This window comes from Mesitornis unicolor, unplaced genomic scaffold, assembly GCF_000695765.1.
Source record: "Mesitornis unicolor isolate BGI_N332 unplaced genomic scaffold, ASM69576v1 scaffold37531, whole genome shotgun sequence".
Taxonomy (NCBI): domain Eukaryota; kingdom Metazoa; phylum Chordata; class Aves; order Mesitornithiformes; family Mesitornithidae; genus Mesitornis; species Mesitornis unicolor.
Genome location: NW_010162471.1, coordinates 1 through 8,484, shown reverse-complemented (window position 1 = coordinate 8,484; position 8,484 = coordinate 1).

Genomic DNA, 8,484 nt, shown 5'->3' with positions numbered 1-8,484 from the left:
AGGGAAAGACTCTACATATGTTTGTATTAAATAAATGGTTATCTCTGAGGTGGGGAAACTACTGAAACTTGTTCTCAGCAAACAACCTCAGGAGCGATGACTGACTGCTCAACGGAGCTACTCTGTCCTACAGAGAGTGAAGTAGGTCCATGACAAATGCTTAAGTGAACAAAGCTAAAGCTACCTTGAAATTATACAGATGATCACCCAGCTCACTTTTGGTGCTCAGAGCAGGCCAGGAACAACTTAGTAAAAATAGAACCCGGAGCATTACACAGACTTACATCAGTCCAGTTAACCTGAGTGCTCCAAGCCCAAGGGCCAAGAATACAACATACAATAATCTTACACCTGTAACAGAGAAAGGAATCACCTCTATACAGATGTTTCCTTAATTGTAATAATTTAAATTACATACCAGGTATTATTTAATGGAAGCATATGCAGGAATGTGATAAAGACATATAACCAAATACACGTTTATTATTACCTGAAAATTTTATATTCTGAAGTATTTTGTTTCCAGAGCCTCTGTTAATTTTACAGCGTGAAACTATTACGAGATGTCACATTTATCAGAACAGCACTGATTAAAGGTGACATTCTAATGTAATACGAATGTAAATTTATATTCTGACACTTAATCTTCTGGAAAGTCCCTGAAATTCAGGGGACTTTCCCATTAATAAAGTAAATATCTCCTTTCCCATCCTAAAATGAGGGAAGGCAACTGTTAGTATTTAAAGTTCTTTGCTTACTCTAAAACGTTACATTAAATATTGGAATTTCATCATCCACTTGTTTTGTGCATGTAAAAAGTTTAAAAAAAAACCAAACCAAACCCAAACCCCTGAGGTTTGAATACTGTAGGAAACCTCAGCACAATGCTGCAGATTGGAAAGGGTCAGAGGTTGGAATCCCAAAGTGATACAGATCACACTTGTTTTTTCACATCATTCTTCTGCTTCAGAGAACTATCAAATCAGTTAAGAAATTTAGGGCAAGCATGGAGTCTTAGGTATTACCATGGTATTTAGGTATTATAATGACAAGAGAATTTTAGTCTGTGCTGAGATTTGTCTGTTGGCAAGAAGGGACAGCTCCACTGCTAATGTTTCTAACTCACTTCTGAATTTCAGTGGCTAAAGGATTAATTCACAAAAAATGCCACTTTGTATATTTACACTGCAAGCTTTACAGGCATAAACTATGAAAACAAGCACTGCGTGTTCCATTTGATGCTTGGAACATTGGTGCTATTTCCAGAGCTCAAGTCACAGTGTAAGAGCATGAAGTTATAGAACTTGGTAAATACTGCTTAAAAAACCCCACACCACTTCTGATGAGTTCAGAAAGGAAACACAACAAAATGGATGTTTCAGATTGGTGCTTTCACTGTTTTATTAACAGATCATCTTTAGAACTGGTCATCTGAAAGTAAGATAGACTGATGTATTTATACAAAGCTGGCAATTACCAGATATAAAGCCAAATGTGTGAAACAAATTCAAAATAACCTGTATCTGCACAAGCAACATGTTTTTTGTTACAATTTAATAGTGTTTGCTTGCTTTCTTAACAGGCAGTACAGTCTATTTTTTGCTTCAATGCTCTCAAGTAAGTGAAAACTTCTGAGTTTTTGTGCAGTTGGACTGCTACAGGAGAGTATGTCCAGGCACACACAAGAAAAACAGCAGACCCTTACAAACCTCACCCTTGTCCAACTTCTGAATGCATCCCATTCACAAAATTTATTGCAACATTAAAACCAAAAAATTTGGGGCTCAAGCCACAGCTCAGACTTGGAAATATTTTAAATCCTAAAATTGCTCTGGCTTTACTAGTTATATTGAAATCACTGTTGCTTGGTCAATTAGCATTAGTCTTGAAGCAGCAGCAGACACATTATCTTGCTTAATGCACCAAAATTAAATCTATCTCCCTAAAACACAAATGAAATGAAACAGTGACCAAATTTTGTAGTAAAAAAAAATTACTAATGTTATCAACTGAGTGGATTTTGGTTTATTTTTCATGTATTTTTGTATCTGCCTGGACAGTGCAGCAGAACTTCTTATACGAGAAAGATCTCTCATATGCCTGCCAGGCACATCTACTCTGCTGAAGTATCATCTCCAGAGCAGAGCATAATTTATCTTGGTTCCCAAATTCTTAACTGGAGTTTAAGACCTACAATGCCTGTGGGCAACACAGCTGTGTCAATGGAACAGAGATGTGACTTGCTGGTAACACTGAAGGTCAGAGTGATGACCCTGAGTAACCAACAGGAGCCGTCCACGGACCACAAAGGGACAGAGAAAGAAACACAATCCACGGTTTGCAGCAGCGTGTTGCACACACAAGAAAAGTCTTCATTTTGCTTTCTGCAACTACAGGCTTACAAGCATTTCTGTTGGCAGCACTGCCAGCTCAGCCTCTGTTTTCCTCCACATTCTTTCTTATTTATACCTTTACAGCTGTCTGGGAGGCTCTCTAGTAAATGGGACTGGGCAACCAATTTGCACTACAGACAGTCCAAAAAAGGCAACTTATTTTTATCCTGGACCTGTTCTCCAATCTAGTTCATGTCATTGCCTCACAGACAGCCACACCAGTGCTACTGGCATAGGAGCAGAAACAGGAAGGTGGAGCAGAGTCTACCCTGCTGCAGCCAGGCCTGCCAATGAAAGCAAAGGAGATAAAATCAAGGGTATAGGTTTCATAAGACTGTGAGAGGTCAACAAAGATGCTGAAGAAAACATCTGTATTCTGTCATTTGACTGCTATTATTTTACTGATGACTCTGCTTAAGAGTGGGAGGCTGAAAACAGGACAACTATTTTTTATATAGCCAACATTAGCTTTCTGAGCACTGGGCAGAGACGTGCATTTCTCAAACAGCCGCATCGCTGCCAAAGCAGCTGTCTGCAGCAGGTACCATGCTTCTTCCTCCCCCCAGCCCAGGAAAACGTGCACTGGTTTCACACATTAACCTTACGCTACAACTTTCATGCTAGCAGTTTCAGCCACAATTACTATTTTAAAATCAGGAAGACAAGCGAAGGCATCCATCAGTTTGTAGTAACAGTGAAACGGAAGCAAGCTCACCACCCAGGTGCCTGGGGCCAACTGACAGCATTTACACCAAGGTGCTGGACCTGGACGCCTTCTGAGGCTTCATCTTTCAGCTTGGGCTTGGTTACAGAAATACATAAATCTCCCCATCTGACTGGGCTCCTCATAAAGAAAGGGACCTACGGGTTACACTGATCCAACCTCTTGAGAAGACTGAAACTTGCCTCCGATGAGGAGTAGCTAGTTCACCCACACAGGTGTCACGAGGCTTTCCCAAGAGGGAAACTTTCCTCATTTGCTTTTTTTTTGTCCTTCAACTGAGACACTCACTGTGCTCCAGCTTTCCTAGCTGCAAAGACAAACTGACGTGGCCCTGACCACCATGGACAGAGCCTGACTCTTCCTTCTTTCACCTCAAATCATGGATGTGTTGCAGTTCCCCGAGATGGATCTGCTGATCCAGCTCTCTGCTGCTGAGGAGAAACTTGTGTCCCCCTCCTTCACTTCCCTGCAGTCTCCCTGCAAATGTGCACCAGTGACAGTGCTCACAGCATCTCAACCACCAACTGATTCAGCTCACTCACACAGAAGAAAACCAACCTAACAAAAAAGCACAGTTTTCTCCTGGGTTCGTAATTTGAACTTGCTCGTTAGATTTTACATACAATCAACACTACAGCAAACATAAGGGACAGTGGCCAAACACCACACAACCAGGAGCATGAGAGAAGGAAGGAGTAAGATCGTTTCTTGAGAGCTACGTACAGTTCTACCAGATCAGCTAAAACCACAGCAACAGACTTCTGTGGGTATTGCTGTGGCGTTAGTACGCACCACCCTTTTTCACACCTTCCCTCCCTTGGTGTTTCCCAGAATTTTCCTATCGGCACAAAACAGAAAAATTTGGATGAGTTTCATGAAGTGGGGCAGGGGTCTTACTTTCATCGTAATGCCCTAGGCTTTTCTCCAAGAGACAGCTCTCTACAATCTACAAAGGCATAAATTTACAAGCCCTGCTCATACTGCCTGTCACTTGGAGGAACGGACAGGCACCAGCAGAGTTTGAGACCAGGCCAGCCACACAGAGCCAGAGGAAGAGTCATCAGAAAAAGGCAAGAAAATAATGCTTCCCATCCATTATTCCATGGGTATAAAAGACGAGCTAGACAAGGAGAGATTTTACATTCAAGCCCTAGGAAAGATGCAAGGGAAAGCAAAACCCAATTGATATTGGAACAGAAGTAGAGAACTAGAGAAGATTTAGGGTAGCATCTATCAGAAAAATGCATGTAATACTGGAGCCAAAATGTCACAGGAGGTTGCAGAGTTCCTGGAGAGATGATTAAGAAGACTGCAGCAAAGAGCTGCAGAGAACAGCAAAAGGAGGTTAGAAGTTAGAATAAAACATGTGAGAACAGGACGAAGGAAGTGAATGTAATAGTTCTTAAAAACATACACTAAAGGTGCTTCAGACAAGTAAATAAGTAGCACAACAAACAGTATACGATATGTATATTGTATACCATTTGTATATTGTATGTAAAATCATGTATACATGATTTTAAAGTTCGGGAACAGCTACTGCTCACGTTAATTTGCTCGTGTTTAGCACATGCAAAAATTTAAACTTAGCTAAATGATCAGCACTGCAGCAAGAACCACCACATCAGGAGCTGTGCCATCCAGCTTAGTTACAACAATAATAATTTAAACATTTTCATGGTGGCTGTCTGAGCTGCCCTTATCTTCCTGCTCATTCCTGCCCCATCCATCCCCCTGATGCTGCTGCTACAGCTCCCATGCAGCGACCAGGGGAGGGAATGATCCAGGGGGAAAATAACCAGGCTCCCCCACCCCTCACCCTGCTGGATCACCTCCCCAGTCAGGTCTACCATACAGAAGCCCAAACATTTGTGTCAGTGCAATGCAGAAGACATCAGCAAATCACAAGACACAGAGGATGCTTCAGTCAATATTATTGTCAGAAAAAGTGTTATGAGGAACTATGGTTTCAGTCCATCAGACAGTAAACTACAGAAATCCCTGGACTTTTCAGGCTTTTTTTTTCTTGAGTCTGCTCAACAAAAGAACCTCCTCTTTTCTAAGTTTAGAAAGCTACCTGAAAAAAGTTTCTGCCAAAGGAGGAAATTACAACACAGCTTTACAGTTCTTCCAAATGCAGGGGAAAAAAGTTTTGCTGATAACTTCACTGACCAAACAAACATCACTTGAACTCTCTCCTCCAAAACGTGTGAAAACATCAAGTCCAGACATTTTTGTTTCAGTCTCCTGCATGAAGGTAGCTTCAAAACAGTTCATTATAAGGCTTCCCACAGCTTTGTCTAAAGTAGCCAGTGTTGTCTTGTCGCAGAGACCAATTGAAAAGTAATGAAATCCAGAACAGCTATTGGCAGGGCTCTCCTGTCTTTGAGCTGTTTTTCCAACTCTCACGTAAAGGGCTCGATTTATGACAAACATGAAATCTCACAGTACTCTCAGGAGAGAAACAGGTATGCTAATTATTTTAAGTGGTAAAAGAAACCCTGCACCTATGCATTTTGTTCAAAATCATTGAGAGTACCTAGCAAGCATCAGTGCTGCTTTAAACTTCTATGTATGCATGTTTTACATATACATAAAACATATACATGCATCCAAATACCACACTTCCTCCAAATTCTGTACCCTCTGCCCTTTAAGTGGCTCTTCCACCACCTGGTTTTGTTCTCCCTAGTTCACACAGGATACTCTAAATCCAGCGCTGCCAGAAAAAAAAAACAGCAGCACCATGAAATGAGAAAATCGTTGTTTTCAAATGCTTTTTTACCTAAAAGACCAAGCAGACCATAGCACATCTTCATCTTCTCCACAGCTGACAAGGCTGTTTTAGAAACATGGAAAAATAGAAGGTGTCGTATTCATTCTCACTCACCTTTTTAATTGCAGTGCAACCAAGTGATCTAAAAGTTGTGGATAAATTAGGTATCAATGCCTTCATGCTGGGAGATGTACAAAGATCGTTAACTGCAGATTGCTCAGGTTTTCATAACCACCATGAAACATGACTGCACAGACTGCAGATGAGGCAACACAATGTTTGATTCAGAGAAAAATCATTGCCCTGTCATGAAACATCAACTGCATGCAGACAGGGCACCAGCGAGCTCAAACCAAATTCAGTAGGGTTGTTTCTGCAGAGGACTGCTGTCATGTCCCAGGAAACTAACTTTAGATTACAGGCAGAAAGCTAGCACAGCCTTCTCGCTGCACAAAAGCCTTGAGAAGTGTGGCATGATCTCCACTTGCTTCCAGAGATCCAAAAATAGAGGTGAAGTGTGAATATCCCATTTGTTTCTCAAAGGTGTCAACAGAAATTCCTAGTCAGGGCTTTGCCTACTATTGAAATCTGCAACTACAGAGCCGTAGCTGCACTGAGGCAAGAAGTGGCTCTTTGCTTCTTACTGCAGCAGAACAGCTACTTTCCGAAGATCAGCCACTACAGAATATTTTCTATTTTACATCAGTACCAGCAATAGCTACGCTGGTGCAGGCTTCCAGGAAACAGACAGACTGATGACTTGACAGTCTAAATAAGATGTTCCTAAATTTTCTGTATCACCAGGCTCCTCTCCCCTTTCAGACCTTTGGTGATTTTTTTTTTCACCCAGGGTAGCAGACACCCTTATCATCAAAAGTATGGGAGAAATAAAAAAATTTATAAAGATCAGATCCAGACACAAAGCTGAGAGTACTAATCTAAACATTGATGTTCTATCAATGACATTAAAGCATTAAAAATTATTATACTGTTCTTTCCTACATGCAAAATTTTCATTTTAGGTCACCTGTAAGTGATGCCCAGCAAATACAGACCACCCCTCTGTTCCCTTTTCCCTCTGCTCTGAGGATCTGAGTCTTCAACTCTGTTATGAAATAGACCAAAATAAAATGTTGTGTTTCTAAAGCTACAGAACACAAGCAAGGATTTAGTCACATTTTTGTATGTAAAATGCAGCGCATAGTCCATCACACCAAGAATGAATGAAATACACCAACCACTATGCTCTCTTTAATCACTGTGAAGAGCTACGCTGCTTACTGAAGTCCTTAGACGTCAATTAACTACAACTTTAGAAACCTTCTTCTCATGTTGGTATTATTCAGAATGAAGTAATGTACAGCACCTTTGGCCTTCATTTCAAAAGAGGTGGTAGAGGAAAACAGAAATCCACATACAAGGACAGGCCTATCTACACATGTGAATCCCAAATACCCATCTTGAATAAAAACTTATTTCAATGACTTCACATGTTACTGTAAAAATGCACAGTTGTTGACATAGGGAAAGGCAGAAACTCGAGTACATGTAACTAGAATCTCAAAATTCCTGTATTTTGAAATAGTGTTTGGTGGTTGCAGTGGGACTGAACAGAGATAGTCAATTCCTAAATAAGTCTCTAGTCCTTTATTTAAGAAATAGGAAACTTATTTCTAAACCCAGAAAAAAATACATTTCATGACAGGTATTAATCCAGAAGAAGATTATGTGCAGACATTTCAATAATTAAGAGGGAACAGAACAATAAAAAAAAAGATTTTAAAAAATGTTTTTGGAAAGAGAAGACACATGGCCTATAATAATTTTGAACGTTTGCATACATTGGAAAGGTGTAAAAATCTTTGGTTAAAAGAAGATGACTGTCACGTCATTTTTACTTATTACTGTATACAAAAATGCAGATATCCAGGTTCTGAAAGTAGCAATAACGTAAAAATAATGTCTTCTATTCTAGGAAATGGAATGGGAAAAAGCCTCACAGGTGCAGCAAGACAAGGCTGCTGTAAGGTGGAAAAGGTAGTGGAGTTGACATTTGCTATTACAGCAGGGATAGAGGTCAAATCCTGCTCGCTGTGCAGCACCTGAGGGTCTGTGGAAAACTGGCAAAAGCAAATCCCAAACCGAGATGTGCAAGCCGCGGCCAGGCTCAAGTTCACTTTAGGTTAAAAATACTAACAGGAAAGAAATAAGGCAGCCAAAGGCAGCCGTGTCTCTGTTACGTGATCTGCGCATCGGGCTTAAAGCTCTTGCTGCCTTCCCGGAGCGCGGTGTTGGGTGACCGAGTCCCGCTGCCCCTCTCGCAGCCTCCTGGAGACGGCCGAGCCCCGTGCTGCAAACAGAAGGAAACCACCAGACCGAGCGCTGGCCCGAGCTTCCGTGCACAGATTTTATTAAAAACTTCTCGTTACAAAGCCTAGAAGCGTGTTACAGAGCCTAGGAGCACCCCCCGTACTCGTTTCCATCACGGCAAGAGTTTGTTTATTTATTTATACAGCGCACTCGGGTCACCGGGGAAGTGAAACTCTCCGGGTGCGGCGCGGCGGGAGCTGGGGGCCGGAGCGGCCCCGCAG